A 27254-nucleotide genomic window follows, 5' to 3' on the forward strand; every position below is an offset into this window, starting at 1 on the left:
TTTTGTTTTTTGTTTTTTGCCAAAAGGAAAGAATATGGATATAGAAGGTGCTGCCTTAATGCAGTGCAATCCTATCTATGTCTACACAGAAGTAAAATCTACTGAATTAAGTGGGACCCATTCCCAGATATATCCAAGCAAGGCAACCTAAGTTATCTTCATATTCTCTCCATCCTTACAGTTCCGTGAAAGTGTGTAAAGGTAAAGGGTCCCATTAGGTCCAGTCGCAGACGACTCTGGGGTTGCGGCGCTCATCTCACTTTATTGGCCGAGGGAGCTGGCATACAGCTTCCAGGTCATGTGGCCAGCATGACTAAGCCACTTCTGGTGAACCAGAGCAGCACACAGAAACGCCGTTTACCTTCCCGCAGGAGTGGTACCTATTTATCTACTTGCACTTTGACGTGCTTTCAAACTGCTAGGTTGGCAGGAGCAGGGACTGAGCAATGGGAGCTCACCCCGTCGCGGGGATTTGAACTGCCAACCTTCTAATCGGCAAGTCCTAGGCTCTGTGGTTTAACCCACAGCGCCACCTGCGTCCCGTGAAAGTGTGTATGTAGGGTAAATTGTGTTTTAGCTTCTGTTTTCTCTAGGAAAAATTGCACCCAGGTCAAATATACATGAAGTTTAAGCAGTGCAAATGACATTTCAGCTAATATTTTGCTGTCTGCATTTTTAAACGCTTTCCTTTCTGTTTTCCTTTCTTTGTGTTAAACAAAATAACAGTTGGCGGGTTTAGTGGGTGTGCCCCAAACAAGCACCCATATGGGCTGGCCAGCATGTCAACAACATTTAAATTCCCTTTTCCTATGACTCACACAGTGCATATATGCCTCCTAGACATTTGAATCCTGACAGTTCTGCTTTGGTCAAATGACTCGGGAGGAAAACTTGGGGAGGTGCGAAAAAGTACAAGAGAGAATGTAAGAAGAAAGAGCAATGGAGAAAGGCCCCCGCAGTTGGAGTAAAACAAATGTGTATGCTATTAATATTAGACAAGGGGTGTCCCCAAGCTCCAGTAAATTGTTCTTCATTACTTTGTCCTCAGTACTACTCTCTCAGACTAAGGAGTTCCATTTAATGAGGTGATTCATTCTTTTATGCTGCACTCTTTGTCTGCTTTTCAACATATCTGAAGAGAAATGAGGAAAACATTCAAGGCAATTACCACCTTAAAGTGATTAATTTATTTATTTGTCCAATCTCTGCCAGGGTGTTGTGCAGAGTTTTGAAGATGATCACAAAAAGGCTTAAAAATATGCACATTATTTCAGACGATAGATAAATAGATAGATAGATAGAAGATGTACTTTTGGTTCTGCACATCATTGTTGTCTCAAGGACAGGTGGTACTTGAACAGGTAAAGGACTATATTTTTAATATGGATCAGTTGAACTTCTGGTATTCAGTAAAGACCTTTTATATTTCAGCAGGCACTTTAAGTAGGTTTTTTCTGATTTTACAATTAATTTTAACTGATTTTATCCTTATTATGCTTATCTGAAAAAATTAACAAAACTCCCTTTCTAAGATCTGTCCAGAGAGCAGTATATTGTTATGGGTTAGTAGGGGAACAGGGCTGCCCCAGATCCTTGGGTACCAAATTTCCCCCTCTAGATTTCTGGATGCTGGAGATGTAATCAGAGCTGACAAGCTTAGCTTATTTTTCTGCCAAACCAAGGGGCAGAGGGAGATGATCGCCTTTCTGTTTACCCATCACAGAAACCATCTACAAGACAATAGACCCTGCTGGTAACTGAGTGAGAGGTTGCCAGGGCAACATGAGCATGATATCACAAACAGAAAAAAAAATGTTGTCCTTTTGCACATAGTGTTTTTGGCAAGGTGTTCTGGGAACAAGCAGGAGGAATTGAGGAGAGCAGGCTGGAGGAAGCTGCACTGAGAGACCAGGAGGCCCCTATCAGTTTCATGCATATCAGTTAATATCTTGACCCTGCTCCACTGAATTGAAATTTCAGCCTTCACAACATAGGGAAACGGCCATTGTAAACAGCTATTTTCATGGAGGAGGGTCAAGATATTAACTGATATGAATGAAATTTCAGATATAGCTATATAATCCCTAGTGTAGTAAGATAAGACCTTTGGAGCAGGCACTTTTAAAAAAAAAAGTTTTTTTATGAACCGTCCTAATATGTAAGTAAAATAAATAAATAAACCCTGTGAGGGAGGTCAGTAAAATTGTCCCCACCTTGCAAATGTGGGGCTGGGGATGACCAAAGGTGGCTTGATGCTAAGATTCAAGCTGATGTGTAGCTCAGTCTCTCAGAAATTATCCTACATCAGCCCTAAACTCTACATACTTATGTCTGCTGAGTTATTTCGGAACATATCTGAGTGGTCTTACATTTTTCATCATGTGGTTTTCTATTGGTTTGTCTGAGAGCCTGTGTCACTTTTTCTACAGTTTTGTTCATATAAACTGATTTACATAGTTCCTCATTTGTCAATTTAGAAGAAAAAGGGTACATGATAGGTCAGGTATTTGTTCTGGATTTGGCAGTGAATTATCATGTTAAAGTCAAAAAGAAAACACATAAGCCACTGAAATTCAATTAAAAGAGTAGTTTTATTTGCATGCAGTGAGATCCAGAAACAGTTAAAAAAACTTTTTTTTTTAAGGAGCAGGCAGAAACCAAAGTGATTTAAGAGGTTTGGGACTCAGTTCTGAAGGTTTGTGGGTGATGCACATTTTAAAACATTTAACACACACGAAATCATTGTTTTGTCCTCTTTAAGAAAGTCTTTAAGCGCCTTCAGCAGTTGTACAGTATCGAACTGGAAGTATAGTTTAGATGAAATGCAGGTATATTGATTTCTATAGTTTCTGCTGTGAGGTGTTTGTCTCTGACAAACAGAAACGATGGGAAGTGGGGAAATGGAGTTCAGAGTTTAAGCAGAAAATGGTGAAAAATGAAAGGAGTTGGTTCCTATAGTATTTCTGTTGTACATATTCTATAGGCCAATGTAGGTAAAGTTGGTCCTATAACAACTGTAAAAATAAGCTACGTACTTATCATGCAGTGAAAGTGAGTGCCATAAAAATTATGTCCAAATCGAAAGCTAATTTGAAAATTCTCCATCTGATGAATTTTGAGGGGCTTCAAAAGAATTCCAATAAGGCGAAAAATGGTGGTGGGTTTTTTGGGGGGTGGATGTGTACTTCTGCATCCATTAATTGTCTTGATAAGGGATTAATCCTGAATTAAATCTACAAGTTAATTTGCAGGTTTCAGATCAACCAAAGCATCTGGGACGTTTCAATGGGAAGCCAAAGAATACTGTTCTGAGTGTCATGGAATTCTACTCCACATTGATCCAGGGCAGAACTCAGACGTATAGTTAGCAGAGTAAAAACTTAAACACGTTGCAGGCTTCCCAAAAACAGACCATAGGCAATTATATTTCATCCAGCAGAGCTTTACTGCTACTGAAGGCAAATGAGCATCATGGTCACAAATCCAGTACATTCAGGATTGGTCCTGTCCAGAAGAAATCCAGTTGCAGCAGACTTAACTTAAACTTACAATAACTTATAATAAGTCTAAACCTTTCGGCTGAGCATACTATGTGCAGAACACCACACCAGAAGGAAAAGAGATAGAAAGAGAAAGGGAAACCCAAGGCTCCTTCTGGCCTTACTTTTATCATCAGCATGACCTTGACAGAAAGAGATAACAGAGCCAGTTTAAGCCAGCTGTACTCAGCTTCTCTGAAGGAATAACCCAGACATCATGAACCTTCTGCTTGCTTCTTTTACACAGAGAAGCTTCCAGAACCCTCTTGAATTAATTAGAATAGGAAAGATCTCTACGCGTCAAATCAATACTTTCTGCACTAAGAAATGCAAACTGACACAGAGACCGCTGAAAATTTTATTTAACCTTAGCACAACTCAGGCTGCAATCCTGAACACACACATTAGGGAATTGGCTTCATCGAACATAGTGAGATGTATCTCTGAGTAAACTTGGGTAAGATTGGGCTGTCAGTTTTACCTGAATTAGCATCCCAGTAAGCTCACAAACTTAGACAACATCTTAAAAAGTAGAGACATCACCTTGCCAACAAAGGTCCGTATAGTAAAAGCTATGTTTTTCCCAGTAGTGATGTATGGAAGTGAAAGCTGGACCATAAAGAAGGCTGATCACCGAAGAATTGATGCTTTTGAATTATGGTGCTGGAGGAGACTCTTGAGAGTCCCATGGACTGCAAGAAGATCAAACATGTCCATTCTGAAGGAAATCAGCCCTGAGTGCTCACTGGAAGGACAGATTGTGAAGCTGAGGCTCCAATACTTTGGCCACCTCATGAGAAGAGAAGACTCCCTGGAAAAGACCCTGATGTTGGGAAAGATGGAGGGCACAAGGAGAAGGGGATGACAGAGGACGAGATGCTTGAAGCTACCTACATGAGTTTGAACAATCTGCGGGAGGCAGTGGAAGACAGGAGTGCCTGGCGTGCTCTGGTCCATGGGGTCACGAAGAGTCGGACATGACTAAACGACTAAACAACAACAACAAGCTCACTGGGATGCTATTTTTTTGCCATCATGCTGTGCTGTGAGTGAATGTGGATGAGACCATCAGAAACTGTAGGTGCCAAGTTGTCACTGCATTCACTCCTCAAATCAACTAGTTTTGCCATGGGCAAGGGAATTGCGTTTATGTTTCTCTGCTACAGACATTGTAATGCTGTAGTTGAGAAGTATGGGTGAAGGTTTAGTTTGACCTACAACAGTAACAGCTTGAACATTTACTTTAAATCAGACAGGCTTTCAAAACCATCATGCCCAGTAGCACAAATATAATTGGTGAACTATGCTTTGTTTCCCATCTTTCCTTCTCTTAGACGCAAACAACATGTAGTATAAAATGGCAGGTTTTAACTGGTCCCCATCACGTTTCACCTCATAAGGAAGCATAAACCCTTTGCCTTAGGTCATGGACTGGGAGTGAAGGTGGGTCAGGGATCTCCAGCCAGGGATGAGGAAGAAAGTTAAGTCAGTTTGCATTTAAAACTGGATCTATCAAATTTACACTTTCCAAAAACAATCTGAGAACCATATTTGCTTGAAATCTCCACATATTTGAATTTTGCCATGCAGTTCTCCAACCAAAGAATTCTTTACAAAATTGCATATACAGAGGAAGGCGTGTGTTAAAAACAAATATGGAAGTGGAAATAACATACAAAAGAGCATCCCATTGCTTGCAAAAATGTGTACGCTAGTCAAAACCGCCAACAAAAATGTGTTTATTAAGACAAAATTGCACTAAAATGCTGAAGAACTTGCATCAGGGTTTTTGTTTTTTTTTAAGAAACTCTCAGATTGCTACAGAAATGTGAAGAACTGGACTTAAGATTGGAAAAAAAATGATAAACTGGGAGAACTTGCTGATTCTTTCATTCATACTTCCTGCCCACCCATCATCCCTTGACCCTCCTGCAGCGTGACTGGTTCTGCCACACTGGGCAGCCTAGGAGGCACCCACAGGGCATTGCAACTATGACATAGTGAATTGAGCAAAACAGAAGGTTAGAGGCACTGAATTTTAGCTTCACGTGGGGCACCACTGAAATTTCAAAGACCAAAGTCTGCCCCTACCTCCTGACAGGCTGCCAGCTGCTTCTACTTTCTTACTTATTGCTACTCCCAGCCTCCAGTATTCCTTCCTGCTATCCAGGGTGGGATTGACACACATTTAAAAAAATGATGTGAAAATGCTTTTTTAAAAAAAACCGTTTTGAAAAATAAATTGAATTTTCCATAAATCACTGTTGCCATCTAGTGTCACATTTGTATATTGCACTTTACAACCCGTTTAAAATGCTTTATTTGCAGCTGTGTATATGAGTCCCTGGTGTCCATCTGCCTTTTCCTACTGGGTGTCTTATGGCATGGCTTCTAGGAGTGCCACCATCACTTGGTCCTTTGGTAACATGGTGGCACTGTTCCTTAAGTGATCTCTGGAACAGTTACCTGGAAGAAGGTCAAGAAGCCTTTTCCATTTCAGGTGGTAAAATAACTATTTCCCCTCACTGCTCACGTAGGATTTTTCACCTTCATTTTGGAATCAGCCCTGTCACAATGCCAGCTCTGCTTAAATGAGAATAGTATTATGCTGGCTCTAGCCAACACTTGTTTATTAAAAGGTCATAATTGGAGTCATCTTTTGCATGCAGCTATTGCAGGTGATTGCCTGTAGCAACAAATGTGTATTGTGCACAATTTTGGAGCTGGTTGTCTATTTTCTGTTTTGCCCTGTGGCAGCTACATCCCTTGGGCTAATTCTGGCCATGAAAATTCATGCAGTGTTTTAAACCATGCCAACAATAATCACAGAAGAAGAAAAAAATCACCGAGTTTCAGGAAGAGGAAGGCATAACTAGAAAAAATATACCGTGGTACCTCTAGTTATAAACTTAATGCGTTCCAGAGGTCCGTTATTAACCTGAAACTGTTCTTAACTAGAGGCATGCTTTCGCTAATGGGGCCTCTTGCTGCCGCTGTGCCGCAGGCATACAATTTCCGTTCTCATCCTGGGGCAAAGTTTTCAGCTCGAGGTAACTCTTCCAGGTTAGCTGAGTTTTTAACCTGAGGTGTTTGTAACTCAAGGTTTGTTGTTGTTTAGTCCTTTAGTCGTGTCCGACTCTTCGTGACCCCATGGACCAGAGCACGCCAGGCACTCCTGTCTTCCACTGCCTCCCGCAGTTTGGTCAAACTCATGCTGGTAGCTTCGAGAACACTATCCAACCATCTCATCCTCTGTCGTCCCCTTCCCCTTGTGCCCTCCATCTTTCCCAACATCAGGTTCTTTTCCAGGGAGTCTTCTCTTTTCATGAGGTGGCCAAAGTACTGGAGTCTCAGCTTCAGGATCTGTCCTTCCAGTGAGCACTCAGGGCTGATTTCCTTCAGAATGGATAGGTTTGATCTTTGGTCAAAACTCTCCACTATGACCTGTCCATCTTGGGTGCCCTGCTCGGCATAGTTCATAGCTTCTCTGAGTTATTCAAGCCCCTTCGCCATGGCAAGGCAGTGATCCATGAAGGGGGTAACTCGAGGTACCAATGTATAAACCTCGACAGTGCTGTGCAAATGTTCTCAAGGTTTGATTTTTGCCTCAAAAGTAGTGTGCTGGAGAACAGACCATCTCCTAGATCTTTAGACTACCTCTGTTGGCATTGCTAGGTTTTTTGGGGGGGGCAGGGGTTTGATACCTGCTGACCAATGGGTGCCCATGAATTCAACCGCAGAGCTAATATTGCATATACAGAGGTCATGTGTGTTGCAATGTATGAGTGTGGACTTAAAATACTGTATGTCCTAGGGATGGGTTCAGTAGACACACTCCTTACCCCCTCCTCTCATTCAACTATCTGTACATGGTCTGAATATCTGCAGAGGGCTCCGATCAGTGTCCTGACTGCATTGTGCTGCCAGAACTGCTTGTTATTCATCGAGTCTCATATTCCCCCCTTTATTTATGGTTCCATGGCTGCTGCATGTTGTTATGCTGCAAAATTTCACTCTGATTAAAAGCACTTTAGAAGCTCCAGCTGGAAATGCCCATAAATAAACAAAAACAAAGTACTAAATCCAAGACTGTCCTTCCCAGAGGTGTTGTTAACTATTAATTAATACTGCTGATAAAACATTTGGCTGTCAAAGGTGCACTTTTTGAACTTTGCATGTGTGTTTTTATGTCTCCATCAAACATTAACGCACGTAGATTGACATAAACTGAAATAATCGTTTATGATCATTGCAGACACAGCTCCACTCAAGGGGGCATTTGTGGGTTTTTTGTGATCTTCAACTTGCCTGCTTGTTAGGGGTCATTTACACCATCAACTTAAGGAATAAATCAGGGTGCAGCGGACTTGGCAATGTTTTGTGCTTTGCTTTGAAGAGAACCCAAAAGAAATATAGGCTTGAAGATATAAACGTGCATTGGGAAATCCTGTACATATTTAGTCAGAAGTTACTTCAATGGATTCAGATATCCCATAAAATCTAAAGTGGCACAGACATGTATGGATTGTCAGCCTCCCAACTTAGTTCTGCATTGCATTGCATTCCAAAGGCAGGAGGCTGAGATTTCCAAGCCATCAGGAAAAATGTAAAAATCATTATAGTCTAGGGGAGAGTATTGTTTGGTTCATATCTTTTAAGAAAAGGGACCCAATCGGCAGTCCCCAGAATGCAGTTATCATTTAAACTGCACCATTCCATGAATTTTGTGATATAATTTCAGTTCAAAAATCCATATGAAAATGTGTGTTTTACCAGGAAAATGGACACAAAAAGGATATTGTTGCATGCCAGCCCAATCTCTGAGCGGTGTGAGATTCCTGGCATTCCAGGTGCTTACTCAAGGTTTATGCTTCCTTTGGGAAATGAGGCACAGTGGAGACTGTGGTGTCTTTATAGTATATGGTTTATTTACACGTATATACAACCTGAACCTGCGATGGAAGGGTTCACAGCATTAAAACCCCAAAAGGGTCTTGCTACCCTCATAGCTGCAGTCTTGGATTCAAACAGAAATCAAACATTGTACTCTGCTTTTCCGGCTTTCCAGCTTTATGCCTAGGTCACATCAGAGCCAAACTCAACTCTGAACTCTGCCTTTTGTCCTTCTTGCTATCTACAAGCTGGAAGGGTGGCCCCAACAATTTGCCATCTCACACAGAACCTCTTCCCTTTGTTTTCGTAATAGTCCATCACCCAGGTAATTACTTCCTACAGAAGGTAAAGGTAAAGGACCCCTGACAGTTATGTCCACTCGCAGACGACTCCGGGGTTGCGGTGCTCATCTTGCTTTACAGGCTGAGGGAGCTGGCGTTTCTCCGCAGACAGTTTTCCCAGATCATGTGGCCAGCAGGACTAAACTGCTTCTGGCACAACAGAACACCGCGATGGAAACCAGAGTGCATGGAAATGCTGTTTACCTTCCTGCCATAGTGGTACCTATTTATCTACTTGAACTGGTGTGCTTTCAAACTGCTAGGTTGGCAGGAGCTGGGACCGAGCAACGGGAGCTCACCCTGTTGCAGGGATTCGAACCGCCAACCTTCTGATCAGCAAGCCCAAGAGGCTCAGGGGTTCAGACCACAGCACCACCCGCATCCCTTCCTACAGAAGCTAGCCTTCCTTATATTTTAACACTTACTGGACCCAGGTATTATAAAGGTCTGGCACACACAAACTCATAACAGCTTTAGGTAGGAAATGCTTAAATGTGTGTGTTCAGGAAAAGTGCATACAAAAGTACACATTTTAGAGAAAACACATGCAACTTAAGTTCAAAATTTTAGTGCAAAAACAACAACTGTGCAGTAAGCAGGACAGTATGGATTTATGACTGAACACATGTGGAACTAACATGTAACATACGGTAAATAGACTGATCCATTCATTCGTAAAACTAAGGAGTCATAAATTTATTTTGCTAAAAATCGTATACACTTATCACTTGTCCATTTGCGCAAGATGAGTCAGACTGAGAACACTATCCATTATCATTTATTTGCACCTTGCTGTTTCCTTGCCACCAGTGGATCTTTCCCTTTACCACGGTTCCATGGGGTCACGAAGAGTTGGACACGACTAAACGACTAAACAACAACAACAACACCCTGGTTTGAATTTGTCCATATATTACTTTAAAAGTTTTACTGTTTGCCAAACAGTAACAATGTTAATATACATAATTAGTCTTCTTAGGAAAAAATAGGAAGTTTCAGTCCCTTTTTCTCCCTGGCATGTTTATCTATAAAAAAGCAAGTCTTTGTTCCCCTAGCAATTAGGGTGTGTTACAAAAAGGCATCTCATTGTTAGTCTGACAGTTCATAGTTAGTCAACTGATGCAGAAAATGGTTCTTCAAAAAAAAAAATTATACAGCTAATCAGCTTTCAAATAAACACTTGAAGAGCTACTGTCACCATAAGTCAATGTTCAGCTTGATAATTAAAAATTGGGATTTATGTATAGGTAAAGGTGTCATTTTCATGTGAAAATAACTGAATAGCCAAGTGAGGAACTCCAGCAAAGTGGAAATTACTTGATACAGGGAGTGGAATATGACAGCCATAGAATATGACAGCCACCATTAGGTTGACACTTGCCCTTCATCTGCACCATATCTGCGACATTGCACACAGAATATCTCTGCCATATGTATTTGCTTATGCACAAAGCTTTGATGGCATGAAGCTTATATGAGTCCATTGTCATGGGCAGGACACAGATGGTGAACAGACCACTAAATTTTAGTCTACGATGACTATACACATGACAGCATGCAGATAGAGATAGAGATAGAGATAGAGATAGAGATAGAGATAGAGATAGAGATAGAGATAGAGATAGAGATAGAGATAGAGATAGAGATAGAGATATAGAGATAGAGATAGAGATAGAGATAGATATAGATGACAGACCTAGACAGACAAACCTCAATGATAAACCTAGAAAGCATCTTAAAAAGTAGAGACATCACCTTGCCAACAAAGGTCCGTATAGTAAAAGCTATGGTTTTCCCAGTAGTGATGTATGGAAGTGAAAGCTGGACCATAAAGAAGGCTGATCGCCAAAGAATTGATGCTTTTGAATTATGGTGCTGGAGGAGACTCTTGAGAGCCCATGGACTGCAAAAAGATCAAACCTATCCATTCTGAAGGAAATCAGCCCTGAGTGCTCACTGGAAAGACAGATCGTGAAGCTGAGGCTCCAATACTTTGGCCACCTCATGAGAAGAGAAGACTCCCTGGAAAAGACCCTGATGTTGGGAAAGATGGAGGGCACAAGGAGAAGGGGGTGACAGAGGACAAGATGGTTGGATAGTGTCTTCGAAGCTACCAGCATGAGTTTGACCAAACTGTGGGAGGCAGTGGAAGACAGAAGTGCCTGGCGTGCTCTGGTCCATGGGGTCACAAAGAGTCGGAAACGACTAAATGACTAAACAACAAATAGATATAGATGATGTAGATGATGTAGATGATGTAGATGATGTAGATGTAGATGTAGATGTAGATGTAGATGTAGATGTAGATATAGATATAGATATATCAAAATTTTCAGGTTAAGAGAATAGAGCTCTTAACTGAAGGGAGCTATGAGGGATTCAAGTAGATGCTGACAGCTGAGGAGTTGCACTCAGAAGTAGATAACGATGCTGAGCTTGTCCTTCAGGACATATAAGGGCAATGTCTGAGCCAGCAGCTCCAGGTATAGGGGGCAGAGGGGGCTTCAGCTCCCCCAATATTTTTTGGGCAAGGGGTAGCGCTCACCCAATATTGAGGGGGCCACCCCCCCACTGCCTTTGGATGCCCTTTGTGTGCCTCAGCCCCAGCTGCCTCCAGGCAGCTGTGACTGGGATGAGCAAGCGCGGAGATCGCCCTATGTGCATCCCAGCCAGTGCTCTCCAGGCAGCACCCCATGATGCATTCCATGACTGCGCCCCCTCAACATGAGGGTCAAGTTGGTGCCCCTGGTCTGAGCACTGTCTCATGGGCCCCAGGCACAGAGGAGGAGGAGCGGGAGTAGAGTGATAGAAGAAAGTCACGAACAAAAAAATGAGGTGAGCTAGGTACAAAGGGAATTTGGGATGCCTCAGTGAAGATCACAAGGTGGGGGAGACTCCTACAACCCAGATAGAGCTCACAGAAGTTTGTAACTGCGCAGACAGGCAGAGACCCCCCCGATCCTGGGTGACACCTGCATGGAATAATGACTCAAGACAACATGTTAAGGGATTAAAATTTGGCCACAACTTTATTAAAACTTCAGATGTAGGGAGACATTGGCTTAGGCATTGGGAGTTTAACCCTCCCAGTCCCTGGCCCAGGATCTGGGGAACATCTGGGTTATCCAGAATGTGTGGGGATTGGGCTGGCTCTGGAGAACATACGTTCAAGCAGAGAGCCCCCCCCCCCTGTTTCGCCACCGTTGCAGGGGAGAGCAATGACAACCTAACGGCATACGGCCAATGCCTCCCCTCAAAACAGCCCCTTTAACGGGGAACCCTGAGATCGTTGCCGCAGGTGGGGGTGGGTCACCACTTCACGCCCCCTCCCCATTTAGGGAAGATAGACTAAAGGCCTGAAACCGCCAAAGTTGTGACGTTTTGCTACAGGGAAGGCAAAACCTGCCAATGCAGGAAAATTCCTTTCCAGCCCTTCAACAGTGACCATAACATAGCAGCACCCGCGTACCTGTGAAGAAGAGATTAACCTTCAAAAGAAGGCTTAGCTAAGGGAGGGCAGGGTGGGAGAAGCTCTGAAGCTGACTGAGAACTCCCAGGTAAGTTTCGCCCACTATTGTGTGGGCTGGGTGATACCTCCCCTTACCTGGCCAACTCTCTCCTGGCAACACCTCCCCAGCTGGGATTGGGTAACTGGCAGAGGTAGGTGGCTACCTCCAGGTGTCCAGCCTGGGGGGGCATATCCAGGTTGTACTGCCAGGAGGCATATGGGATCGGGGGGGCTATGCATGACCGTGCAAAAGGCGCCCCCCATTTGATGTGGGGAGCAGTTATTTATGTCCCATTTGCCATTTGATCAACTAAATTTAAAAACATCTTAATACTAAGAAAAAAATCTTCTTTTATTTTGTGTGTTCTTATTGTTGTTAAGTTTTTATGTTGTGCCAAATGTAATGTTTTTCTTTTGTGTTTTTGTCTATGTGTTAAATGAGAAAACTAATATTTTTTTGGGGGGGGGAATACATCTTAATACTATAAACCCTCAATAGAGTTACCTTTCTGAGACACTGAAGATGATGTAAGATAATATACCATTTAATAAAACAAGATTGCTCACTCTTCTTAGAAGAAATGACCCTGTTGTGTTGTGCTTGTGATGGGGGAAGTCTCTGATACAGTGGTACTTCAGGTTACATACGCTTCAGGTTACAGACTCCGCTAACCCAGAAATAGTGCTTCAGGTTAAGAACTTTGCTTCAGGATGAGAACAGAAATCGTGCTCCGGCGGCGCGGCGGCAGCAGGAGGCCCCATTAGCTAAAGTGGTGCTTCAGGTTAAGAACAGTTTCAGGTTAAGAACGGACCTCCAGAATGAATTAAGTACTTAACCCGAGGTACCACTGTACTTACTGGCTGAGCTAATGTGGTGGCACAGAAAGTTCCATTGGGCAGAAGAAAGATCAGATAATGGTTGGACTTCTATGAGGACGTGGAAAGATTGGCTGGAATTGAAGGAGATGGCCTTAGGATTCAAAAGAAGCCTGACCAGCACACAGAGAAGTTGGGCAACACAGAGCCCAAGGACAAGGTGGGCCTTAGGATTCAAAAGAAGCCTGACCAGCACACAGAGAAGTTGGGCAACACAAAGCCCAAGGACAAGGTGGCTGAAATAAATGTGCCAAGTAGGCAATTAGTTGTGTGTGAGAGAGAATCTGAAAGAAAAGCAGCTGGAGAACAAGGGCTTGTCCGTACCTCGGCTTGTTGTGGATTGTGAACCCCTTGTGCCTCCTTTAATTCCCTGTGGTATTTGCCTCCAAGTACTGGTGTCCCACAATTTCTGATCCTTAGATCCAGAGATTCCTTATGCAATTGAAGTAGCTCTCTGATCAGATTTTCAAAGCAACAATACGCACCACCACAGAGGAGTCTATAAGTAACATCTGGCACTTTAAGTGGAAAGCCATTCCATTACACATGCAAAATATTCTCCACGCCTAGTTTCAAGTAGCTGTCTAGGTTTTGAAGACTGGTTTAATATTCTAATATACACTGGGAAATGTATCATATGATGTACTTGGTCTTAAACAAAAATTTGTGACTCAGCCAAGAGTCCTTTGTCCCTGTTGCACTGCAATAATAATAGTATATTTGTTTACTTCTGTTTAATTGTTAGACCATGAGTTCTCTTTGAACTCCATTTTCTTGCTTCCAGATCTTTTAGCAACAAAAGTTTCTGTTAAATAAAACTGGGGAGTTCTGTATCCCTTCCTCTTCAATTAGCAATGAATATTGATTTCTAGAGGGGTCCAATATCTATTAATGAATCTGAAAAATACTTACATGAAAGCAAATTTATCTGTACATTATGAATTGAAGCTTGTTTTTGATTGGGTTGGTGTCCCAAATTTACCCAGATTATTCAGTTTTACTTGCCCCATGCTGATATCCATTTGTGGGCCTCAAAATAACCTGCACACGTGATTTGCTAACCTTGATTAGCAATAAGTCTAGTTAGACAACAACACACATTGTCACAATGACAGCATACTATAATCTACTATCTTGCTAATGACAGGAAAGTGTTTAAGTAGCAGGAAACCAAGTCTGTTAACTGTAGCTTAATTCTGAAAAGTGTTATATCCGAAAAAAGAAGCATCAAACAATTTTTCCAGATAATATCAACAACTGATGGTCTTGATGATTTTCTGTGGTTAGATGCTGCCATTATAATTTCTAAAGGGACCATTAAATATGGATATAAAGGTCTTTTATTTTATTTCTGAAAGGGAAGAAAATCTAATTAACTGTTTAATGCTACTCATTGAATGGCTTTTGTTGTTTCCTTCATTGGCTTCATAATTGCATTGCTGATTTTTAATTAAGCATGCATTATGTGAAACAGGCTACATAAATAATGGCACCAAGGCACACTTTAATATCTGTTCATCATTCATTTAGCAGGTACAAAGGGCAGGGAAAATCATTATTGAAGCACGTTCAAACAGTGTAAAGCATGAGAGATCGCATGGCCATGCTCGTTATCTGATTAACTTTGGTGACAAATTTACAATATAAACTCACTGAAAAGATTGGAAAGATTTATCGGAGTGTTTAGTTTATTGTTTGTTATCCTCATCCAGCCTTCCATGGATCATCACACTGATGGGCTTCACTCTATTTCTCTCTGGCAGGTTACTGTTTTGTTTTATTTTATTTTTTATTTCAGTTGCTCAAAATTTAACATAGCATTGGTTTTCTGCTTTGCTTTCAACTAGGCAATAGTGTGGCAGAGGGAGGAGAAAGAATGAATCAATGGCTGTTCAGCATTTTTATGAAGTGGATGATGCAAAACTTAGGAAGGAAGTGCTGTTCTCTTCCTATTTTATTTTACAGATGCTGGCATGATGGCAGATTTGGACGGCCCTTGCCCTAGGCTGCAATCAAAGACTCTTCAGAAGATGCCTGAGGAAAATAAGCAGCTGCGAACCCCCAGCTGATCACACAAACAAATAATCCCAAGAGTGATGGTAAAGCAAGGTCTGAACCTGGTTGTGCATATGAATGCAGTCTGGGAGCATGAGATCTCTCGATTCTGCAAGTTTCTGTGGTAGAACGCCTTACGGATCATTTCCTTCAGGGTGCACAATGAGCACTCACACTTTACATTCATAGCTGTCAACTTTTCCCTTTTCTTGTGAGGAATCCTATTCGGAATAAGGGAATTTCCCTTAAAAAAGGGGAAACGTTGACAGCTATGTTTACATTGTGGGTGCCCTTTGCAGGATTGCGCATGGTGCTACAGTTCCCAGGGAACTTACTGGCAAAAAGGGGCTGGCTTGCCTCTCAGTGTTAATTTTTGGAGATTCACGTCCAGCCTCAGTAATCAAGTTTCTTGCTGGGAGGTGGGGCCAGCCCCATTTATATACAGGGGGTGGAGCCGACAGTAGCCAGGCAGTTGACTCTGGAGATTCACCCTCCCTACCCTCCCTTTGTTTCTTGCTTGCAAGTTAACTTTTTCTTCCTGTTTAGCAGGTGCTGCTATGGTCTTTGACTGCTTGCTGTTGAAGGACCGGGAAGAAATTTTCCTGCATTGGCAGGTTTTGTCTTCCCCATAGCAATTCATCACAACTTTGGCGGTTAGGGCCTTGGGTGGAATCCTTTAGCCTTTACTTCCCTATATGGGGGGGGGGCGTGAAGTGGTGACTCACCCCTCTGCGGCGGTGATTCCAGGATCCCCTCTTAAAGGGGTGATATACATTGGGTGTCACTGGCCATACACTGAAAGGTTGCCAGTGAGCTACCCTGCGTGTGGGGATATGGGCTGGGCTGCCTGCTTCACTTACATCTCGCAGAGCACCCCCATATCCCATTTACCCTGATGAGCCCCAGTTCCCCCTGGCTGGTGGGCTGGGAGGGATACACGCCCAAGGCCGAAGCCAAGGTCTTCCTACATTTGGAAGTTTAATAAAGTTGTGGCCTAATTTTTATTCCATATAATGTTGTCAGAGTCTTTATTGCTTCCTTATGATCCCTGGGGGCTGGGGCTGTCACTGCCTGGTCACGCAAACTGGTCCCAATATGTGCAGGGCTCTGTTGGGTCTATTTTTCTTGACTCCGTTGTAAATTTATCTATCGAAACAGGAATAAAGTATGGTTTTTTTGTGGTATCATAAAAGTCTTTCTCTGTGTGTGTGTGTGTGTTTTAAGCAAAGAGGGGTTTTTTTATATATATAAAAAATGTTCTTTTCCGTGTAAAAGTGCCAGGGAGCATTTAGAACTTCGGATGCCATCAGGGAAAGAGCTGACATCTGTTTTAAATGCTAATGATGTAACTGACATTTCGAGGAATTGTATTCCAAAAGTGAAAGAAAATACATGGCTAAGTACAAGTGCTAACCTTTTATTCTGTACAAGGCTGAATCTCAGGTATGCTTTAAATATCATTTTAAAATAACGACATGTCGCATTTGTCTCTGATCACAGTGGTTGTTCTTCCATAAGGTGTTCCTGTCTTCCCATTTGTAACTACTGATAGTTCTGTTGTAATTTTTTTGCAATTATACACTACCTCTTTTTTTTCGTAAACCCCTTTGAGACAACTAAAGAATGGGTACAATTACATGTGATATTTACAAAGCTAGCAACAATGTATTGTTAGAATTAGCACAACTTGGGCTACAGTTCTAGTTCTACTTATAGAACTGAGGGGGGACTTAAATTTGAGTAAAATTGCTTAAGACTGGTCTATTAATAGATGCAGACATAGATAGAATTGCAATCTGTATTCCATCATTCTTCTAAAAGCAGCAAATATCAGTTATATAAACCCCTCCCCCATATCTTCAAAGACCTTGAATTCTGCCCAATGTACTCTGAGAATGACTTACATTGGCTATCACCCATGAAACCAAATCTTCATATAGACATTCTGTTACTAAAGGAAATTAAGTTGACCAACATTGCATTTATCTGCAGAGTTTATATCCCATTCTGTCTCTAAGAGGCTCTGAGCTGTTTCTGCAAATATTAACTTTTTGTTGTTGTTGTTTGTTAAAATGCTCACACAAACATCATATTCCTGTTGCTGGTGTTCTTGCTGACATGGAGAGGTGAATTTCTATGGACAGTAACTGACGGACAAATAAGACTTACTTTCTTCTCTTCAGCCATTGAACAACCTCAACAAGCAAATTGTAAGCATCCCCATCACTTCAACCATTCCATTTGAAAGAGCAATTTCGATATTTTCTTTTTTCGTTCTTCTTAAGCTAACATACCAGAACCAAAATACTCTCAAAAAAATAAACAAGTGCGCCCTTAACGTTGACTTGCCAATTAAAATTTGGCACCACTGATTAAAATTAGTACCACCAATTACTCTGCTGATTAAACCAATTAAAGCTTGCTGCTTTCATGGGAAGGCCTTCTGATATGAGAGCTGACCTACACTTTCCGAATTAGCAAAGGTACATCTTTGCTGCTATTGCACCTTTTCACCATGCCGGTGAAGACTGAAAGTTTAGATGTTCCCTAAAGATTTCCAAAAGAAAAAAGAAAAAAAAAGAAAAAACTATTTCCTTTCCTTTTTTGTTTTTTGCACATTTCATTTTTTAAAAAAATATTTTTTATTAAAGATTTTCTTGCTTTACAAAAGTATGCACATTGCCTCTTTTTTCAGGTTGTGTTTCTTACAAATCAATTACATTTGTTGTGACTCGTTAGTGAGGTATACAGTAAAAGGGACGTGGGTGGCACTGTGGTCTGAACCACTGAGCCTCTTGGGCTTTCCGATTGGAAAGTCAACGGTTCAAATTCCCATGACGGGGGTGAGCTCCTGTTGCTCTGTCCGAACTCCTGCCAACCTAGCAGTTCAAAATTACACCAGTGCCAGTAGATAAGTGAAGTTTCTGTGTGCGGGAAGCTAAGTGAAGTTTCTGTGTGCTCTGGTTTCCATCATGGTGTCCCATTGCACCAGAAGAGGTTTAGTCAGGCTGGCCACATGGCACGGAAAGCTGTCTGTGGACAAACACTGACTCCCTTGGTCTGAAAGTGAGATAATAATAATGATAATAATTTATATTTATACCCCGCCCTCCCCAGCCAAAACCGGGCTCAGAGCAGATAACATCAAATGTGTAACACATTAACATAAAGTCAGACAATCAATTTAAAATGCATCCTAAAATCATGATGAGATGAAATGAGTGCCACAACCCCATAGTGACCTTTGACTGGACTTAACCATCCAGGGGACCTTTAATGGTAAAGGTAAAGGGACCCCTGACTATTAGGTCCGGTCGCGGACGACTCTGGGGTTGTGGCGCTCATCTCACTTTATTGGCCGAGGGAGCCGTCGTACAGCTTCCGGGTCATGGGGCCAGCATGACTAAGCCGCTTCTGGCGAACCAGAGCAGCGCACGGAAACACCGTTTACCTTCCCGCCGGAGCGGTACCTATTTATCTACTTGCAATTTGATGTGCTTTCGAACTGCTAGGTTGGCAGGAGCATGGACCGAGCAACAGGAGCTCACCCCATCATGGGGATTCAAACCGCGACCTTCTGATCAGCAAGCCCTAGACTCTGTGGTTTAACCCACAGCGCCACCCGCGTCCCATTACCTTTACCTAAAAGGTTTGGAAAGAAAAATGGGGAGGTGGTTGTAAAATTTATATTCTTTTCAAAAGTCTTTTCTTGACATTTAAACTTCTGGACATCTTCCTGCCTTCTTCATTCTTTCCCCCTGTCCCTTCACTTGTGGTTGTGGTGTTGCGTCCGTAGCAGTTGTGGGAGGGAGGGTATCAATTTCCAGCTTTCTTTCTTCTTTCATAGAGTAAGTTTCCTGCGTTTGTAGAACCTGAGCTTTACAACAGTAAGTTATCATTTTTGTGAGAAACAAGCCTCATAGCATAGCATCTTGCTCACTCCACTCCACCTGCCCCCTAAAATCTTGTGGACAGCTATCCTTGTCACAGTGTGATTGCACTCGCTTGTACAGATGTGGAGATGTTTGTCTAGTTAACATGGACTGCATTTCACCAATATAGACCCTGAATATTCTAATATTTTCATAATGGGATTGCCCCTCCCAAAACTGTCTGAAATTTAGTTTGCTAGTGTATATTTTTTAGCACTGTAAGCTGTCCAAATTTCAGACAGATCTGATACAAAATGACTAAGACAGAGCAGCTTTAATTTGTTCTGCTGTTTGGCCAAACAAATATGCGCTCTGTCTGTGGCTCCTTTTTGTGCACCCAAAACATACATCCTGAGCCATTTTTCCTCCCATTTCCCCCCAGATTAGAGGAAATTGCAGGGATCGTTCTCTTCTTGTTTTCCCAAAATCTGTTGTATATTTTTCAACTTCTTTGATGCTAAATCCTGGTTGTTATGAATTAGAAATGAATTGTGTGCAAATAGTGCACTGCGTGGCAACTGGGGTAGATGAATGTGGTTTGGTTTGGAAAAAAATGAGAAACTGAGAGAAAACAAAGTTCCATTTGTCCCATTTCAAAATCAGTTCGCAAATTTTAAAAGTCTGTATGGAATACTGCACATTTGCAGCATTCCTGCTGAAATATACTCAGAATCGAGAGTGGATTTCATGCTCTTTATTCAGCTCATAGTGGTGAGGAGGAAAAAAAAGTTTCCCCAAAGTATCTGCTTTATATACATTATTTACGCAATGGGCTGCACGTGATTGGCTAATTCTGGAAATCTCCTGTAGGCCAATCAGGTTGTGGATTCACTTCCATCTGGAGCTGGATTGGGTAGCTCCTGCAGACCAATCATACTGCTGCATTGTTCTAGGACGAATCAGACTGCTGCATTCTGAATCCTATTGTTTTAGGACCAATCAGACTGCTGCATTTTGCATCCTATTGTTCTAGGACCAATCAGACTGCTGCATTTTGGATCCTATTCAACTCAGTACATAACACCTGCAATGCAGGAATGTTTTGCCCAATGTGGGGTTCAAACACACAACCCTGAGATTAAGAGTTTCATGCTCTACGGACTAAGCTATACATAATCGTTTATGAACTGGATTGGGAAAATAATAGTGAACACTGATCATATTTGGTTGACTGATTTCTGTTCCTGACCACAAACATACACAGGAACTGAAGTCATTTCAGCATCTGTGTCTGCTTAGAGTAGAATTCTCAGCCATGTGGATGCCTACATAATGTCAAAGTATCGTTGTGTTTTGGCTTGTTTCATGAAGTGCAAATAACACATTGCAACCCTCCCTGCTGGCAGCTGAAGATTTTGATGGCAGAGTGAGAGGTGGAAGCGCTAGTAACTTTCAGCAGGGGCCTGAAACTAACAAACCATTATTTCTCTCTTCTCTGCCTTTTTCTCTCTCCCTCCATCCCACTTCTTCTCCCCTTGTCACCCACACTCACAGATTGACCTCTTCCCGATGTCTAACCATCACAGCATGGGTAGGGAAAACATCTAGAAGTTTGAGAAGTCAGCTCAGGCAAATAAACTACAGTGGTACCTCGGGTTACGTATGCTTCAGGTTACATACGCTTCAGGTTACAGACTCCGCTGGCCCAGAAATAGTGCTTCAGGTTAAGAACTTTGCTTCAGGATGAGAACAGAAATCGTGCTCCGGCGGCATGGCAGCAGCAGGAGGCCCCATTAGCTAAAGTGGTACTTCCGGTTAAGAACAGTTTCAGGTTAAGTACAGACCCCCGGAACGAATTAAGTACTTAACCCAAGGTACCACTGTAAATGAAATCAGGAAATTGGGATTGCCAGATCTTCACATTAATGTAAAAAGCAGCTGCTACTCCCAATTCACATCAAGATTACAGTGTGGGGGTGGCAGTTAATCATTTTCCCCTTCTCCCTATTATTACCTTTGCTATTTTCTGAATGTAACCCCACCCCCAATCACATACATACACAGTCTGCAACCTGCCCTGTTTAACTAGAGTCACCCTGCTGCAAAAGGCCAATGTTGTGCATGTCTAGGCACAAATTTGCAATTTACTCTTCTCCCTCTTCCTCATGCTGACATGTGTCTCTCTGTGATAAAAGAAAAACTAGTCTAAGTGCCCATCTGCCCCTATCTTGAGTCCCATTCTGAATGCTCCATCTGTCAGGTTTGTTTCCGGAAGAAGAATCTGTTTTAAACAGATTTATACATGAAATTTCACATTTCCGACCTGATTGAGCTTTGCTCTCATCAAACTATCTCTTGTGTCAAGCACCCACTTATTTTATACAATGTTGGTTAAAAAAAATAACACAACTACTTTAATCATATTAAAAATGTGTTATGCGTACAACACATATAAAAGAACCAAGCCCCATGCTGTACGTTATTTCTGCAGAATAGTTGTATATCTTCTCCTAGCATATATTTTCCTAAGGCTGTCACCACACTGTATTTCACATGGCCACAGACAGGTGGCATCGTGAAATATAACAGTCAGGGGTACCTTTACCTTTACCTTTCTTAAACTAAAGGGTTGTGTGTTTGTGTGTGTGTGTGTGTGTGTGTATGAAGGTCGGTTCCAATTGTTGGATAAACCCTAACTGTTGCTTGTGTGTTTTGCATATATAAACTATTAAAACACACACACCTAAAAAACTATGGCATAGAAAAAACTCCCACAGAGAAATTGAAAGAACCTCTGAAATTGATGATATATGTAACACATCTCATTATTTTCCTGACCTTTCCCTCTTTCCATACAGAGACATTCTGTGTTTGTTTTACACCTTTTTTTGCAAAGCAGTTTTAGCCATGCAGGTTTGAACCATTGTTGCACAGTGCATGCATGCCATTGCCTGTGGTTGTGCTTTGGGGTGGGGAACATGAGAGACAAATTAATCATTCTGAGCAAAGTAATAGCTGTTACTCATTAGTTCAACAGAACATCATATTCCCCATTCCATACTCCATGTAGACCTGAATGATGATTGCAGTTGGCTGATTTACATAACAGTTTGCCCAATTAAACAGACTCCTTTTGTTTTTGTTGAGAAGCTAGTCATAGTAATTCTGTTGCTTGTTTGGGATACTTACCTGCAAAGAAATTGTGCAGATTTTGGATTGGGAAAATCACAGCTATGCACAGCATCCATAACTCAGATTTGATTAACTTTTTAGAGCATGTTCATTAGTTTCCCCAGTAAAGTATGCCAGCAGACCACAAAACCAATGGCTCATGTATTTGTATAGCAGACAAAATCATTTAATGGATCATCTAATCCAATTTGATTGTTTGAAGTGTGGGATTTTTTGTTCATTTAAGAATTTTATTCACTTAAATTTTCATTAGGTTCTGCAAGTACTGCACTGTAGCTGCCATGTTGAAAGTTACGTTATCATAATAAACATCTTCTTGCAAAAGCTTCTCTTGGCTGCCTGGCATCTAAAAAGACCTAATGATTTACTTAACTTTGCATTAGCAAACAATCCATGGGTGAAAGTACTACTATACATGAAGATTATTAACATATGGATCAGTGGTGTACATTTGAAGCTATCCAACACAGTCCTAATCAGAGGACTCACTTAAGTTAGTCATGACTATTTAAAGTGAATGAAATGCTTCTGATACTGTTCATGGGGTGATTTTAGCTGATGAATCAAATGGCACCCCTTTTACAGAAACTTAGGGGAGGCCACTGAAAGGCGCTTCCCTTTTTGACATTGAGAAACTTTTAATGAAATACCCCCATCCCCTTAATTTGTATACATTTGGCCGACAACCAAATCATGCACATTTAACATTGTGATCATTAGACGATCCAAAATGTTTATTATTATTTTTTTGCGGGGGTAGGGTGGAGCTGGTAATTACTGACCCTCCAAGTGTCCCTATTTTCCAGGGACAGTCTTGGATTTACAGAAGCCATCCTGGTTTCTGATTTGATCCCGGAATGTCCCACTTTTATTTAGGGGATCACTATTTTCACTGTTTTCATTGGGACGCGGGTGCCGCTGTGGGTTAAACCACAGAGCCTAGGACTTGCTGATCAGAAGGTCAGTGGTTCGAATCCCCGCGATGGGGTGAGTTCCCATTGCTCTGTCTCAGCTCCTGCCAACCTAGCAGTTCGAAAGCACGTCAAAGTGCAAGTAGATAAATAGGCACCACTCTGGCGGGAAGGTAAACGGTGTTTCCGTGCGCTGCTCTGGTTCGCCAGAAGCGGCTTAGTCATGCTGGCCACATGACCTGGAAGCTGTACGCCAGCTCCCTCGGCCAATAAAGCGAGATGAGCGCCGCAACCCCAGAGTCGGTCATGACTGGACCTAATGCTCAGGGGACCCTTTACCTTATTTTCATTGGAGAAATGTTGGAGGGTATGGAATTATGTGACCCTCGAGCCAAGGAGATAAGTAAGTATACAACTGAAGATATCTGAAAGCAGTCATGTATAGAGAAGTTTTTTTTAAATGTATGATTATGTTTTTGTATGTTGGATAGGGTATAAATAATAAAAAATATTAATCTTATTATGGAATAGGATGCCCCTGTTTTCATCGAAGAAATGTTGGAAGGTATGTAATTAACCATGGCTGCTTCAATGAAACTTTACCCTGAGGAAGGAAAATCTCATTGCTTCTCTTCAGGAAGTATTTGTAGCGAAAGTGGGAAGCTGCGATTGTGGCAGAAATGTTTGATGACCGAAAGCATGTTCTTCGGGATCAACTGTGCATGTCACAGAAGGGAAACGCTATAATCTTGCTTCAGCAGATCATTCATTTACACTGTTAATACAGGTTGGAGTTCTGGCCCACGGAAGCCCCAGCAGGCTTAGCAAGCGGAATAAACCTTAAAATAGATCAGATAATATAAAAGCAAGAGTCCAGGTTCTGACATACAAATCCCAGTGGTCACAAAGGAAAGGGCCTGAACAGAAAGGACAAAGCGAGTGTACATTAATCTTGGTGAACATTCCACTTGTAGACAAAGCAAAGGGTGAAGGATTTGATTTTAAATAAGGAAGCAGAGGAAACGAAGGGGAAAAAAACTTTTTGAAAACTAGTCAGAATTATGATATTCTCTTTCTCTGTACCTAGGTCTAGATATAATGAAGCTAAAAGTTTATATTCAGCTAGTGTAATGCGGTGGTTTGAGTGACAAACCACTCCGGAAATTGTAGCTCTGTGAGGGGAGTAGGGAGTTTATTAGCAACTCTCAGCAACTTTCACAAACTACAGTTCCCAAGATTCTTTGGGGAAATCCTTTAAAGCGGTATAATATTGCTTGAAATATGTAGTTCAACTGGTGCCCATATCTCTCATTGTAGGGATACAATACATAGTGGTGGTGATCAGGAACCTTAGCTCACTGGAGGAGGAAGGATGGAATAACTATTATAAGTAGAATGATCATGACCAGGGGTTAGCAAACCTTTTCAGCAAGGGGCCGGTCCACTGTCCCTCAGACCTTGTGGGGGGCTGGACTATATTTGGGGGGGAGGGGAAATATGAATGAATTCCTATGCCACACAAATAACCCAGATGTGCATTTTAAATAAAATCACACATTCTACTTATGTAAAAACACCAGGCAGGCCCCACAAATAACCCAGAGATACATTTTAAATAAAAGCACACATTCTACTCATGTAAAAACATTCTGATTCCCAGACCGTACGTGGGCTGGATTTAGAAGGCGATTGGGCCAGATCTGGCTCCCGGGCCTTAGTTTGCCTACCCATGATCTTGACAATGATGAAGACATTCTGCAGTGAAGAAATGCAATCTGATAGAAGACCCAAAGGAGAAGATGATAGAATCTGGACTGTGCAATGGATACAATTCCTTGACCAATCATGTTTTAGACTCTTTGAAGGATATCTCGTATATCACTTTCTGTATGTCAGTAAGTGAAGCACTGCATGCTTCTTGAGAGGCCTGAAATGAAATAATCTGAATTGCCCTCTGAGTTGCCTGGTGTGGTTTAGACCCGCTAGGTGTGCCTGCGATTTGTTGGAATTAGTAGAAAGCTGCTCTGCTTTGTTGCAAGAAAGTGAATCCTCTCTTTAGGTATTGCATACCCCTCAACTGTCCTGATAAAACCAGGACATTCCATTTCTTTTCGTGGCCATTTTAGCTGCCGTGATCTTGTGCCATGATTTCATCCTGAAAAGAGGCAGTGTGGTGTAGTGGTTAAGAGCAGTAGTCTCGTACTCTGGGGAACCGGGTTCGCTTCCCCGCTCCTCCACATGCAGCTGCTGGGTGACCTTGGGCTAGTCACACTTCTCTGAAGTCTCTCAGCCTCACTCACCTCACGGAGTGTTTGTTGTGGGGGAGGAAGGGAAAGGAGAATGCTAGCCACTTTGAGACTCCTTCGGGTAGTGATAAAGTGGGATATCAAATCCAAACTCCTCCTCCTCCTCTTCTTCTTCTTCTCCTCCTCCTCCTCCTCCTGGGCTGTGATCTCATGCATAGAAAAAGCGCAAGAGCCCAGCCACGGAAGACAGCGTCCCAGTTTGTTGGCTCAATGTGTTGGAGGATATGGTATTGTTCCTAAGAACGAGGAAGCTCTTGAGAAACCTACCTGAAGCCACAGCTCAATTGAAATAATAATGCTTTCTTCAGGGGTTAACGCTCCCGTCTTACTCAACATAAAGTGGGGACATATCAAGTTAGCGCCACTCCCAGCCTTCACACAAACAGCATAAACATGTATACCCATAGAGCTTTTGCACATAAAAAAGTAAAGGTAAAGGACCCATGACAGTTAAGTCCAGTCATGAATGACTCTGGGGTTGCGGCGCTCATCTTGCTTTACTGGCCAAGGAAGCTGACGTTTGTCCGCAGACAGTTTTTTCGGATCATGTGGCCAGCATGACTAAGCCGCTTCTGGTGAAACCAGAAACGCTGTTTACCTTCCCGCCGGAGTGGTACCTATTTATCTACTTGCACTCTGACGTGTTTTCAAACTGCTAGGTTGGCAAGAGCTGGGACCAAACAACGGGAGCTCACCCCGTCACGGGGATTTGAACCGCTGACCTTCCGATCGGCAAGCCCAAGGCTCAGTGTGGCTGTGCAAAAGGTATCACCAAGTCTGGAACCCTGTGCAATTGGTCATATAGAAGCCTTTAGACCCTTGTGTTGGAACAAAAGGGTGCACTGTTTGAGTGAACGCTAAAGAACAGAGCTGCCTGTTGCTTGTCCAAGAGCATTAATACAGCAAAGACTTGAATAATCCTTACAATTCTACGTGTAAATTAGGTCACCAATTAATATCCCCATATTGCTGGTGGAAATTGGAGGCTGAGATAATTGCAGCAGTCCTAAGGCACTACTGTAACTATTAAGTTCATGGCCGAGGTGAAATCTGAACCAGAGACTTCCTTGCCTCTTGTTGTACCCACCCCAGCTTGACCAACATGCCTCACCAGCTTTCAAACTTGAGAAAATAAATGGTCTCAAATCATCACTTCCTTGGCAGGAAAAGCAAGATGCATTATACAAGTGCAATAAAACAGCATGATCAAAGTCTGCTACAATTTTTTTGTTTTTTGTTTTATCTTGGGCAAAGCTATAGCCCTCCTGAAACCACATTGAGTCCTGTTGTTTATTATAACATATTTTACTATTTAAAACTTCTTTATACTCCCTCCTCCCTCCCCCTCTTTTTTATATTTGGCACATTTGCATGAAAACAGGGTCTTTGCTTCTTAGGAGTTTGATACCTGCTGCTTAATCCTGCCTTTAGCTCCTAATCCTCCTGTTTGAGCCATCACAAATGGTTACTTTGGAGGTAATTATGATGTCACTAAAAGAGCATTATGAGTTTGGATGGGAATTAATCAGCAGGAGCTGAATAGCTTTTTTTGAAACAAAAACAAAAAACATTTTTCATGTGTTTTCTCCCTTAAAAATAAAGAAGAAGAACTGAAAAAGCAGGGCAAATAATCATAAGACTTGCTTCCCTCCAAATTTTTCAATTTATCATTGCTTTACTGAAAATTATTTAGTAGCCAGGGGGCTTATTATGGAAAGGATCCATTTAAAAGATGTTTTCAAGTACAGTCATACTTTGGAT

Source organism: Podarcis filfolensis (genome assembly GCF_964270895.1).
Source record: "Podarcis filfolensis genome assembly, chromosome: 6".
Taxonomy (NCBI): Eukaryota; Metazoa; Chordata; class Lepidosauria; order Squamata; family Lacertidae; genus Podarcis; species Podarcis filfolensis.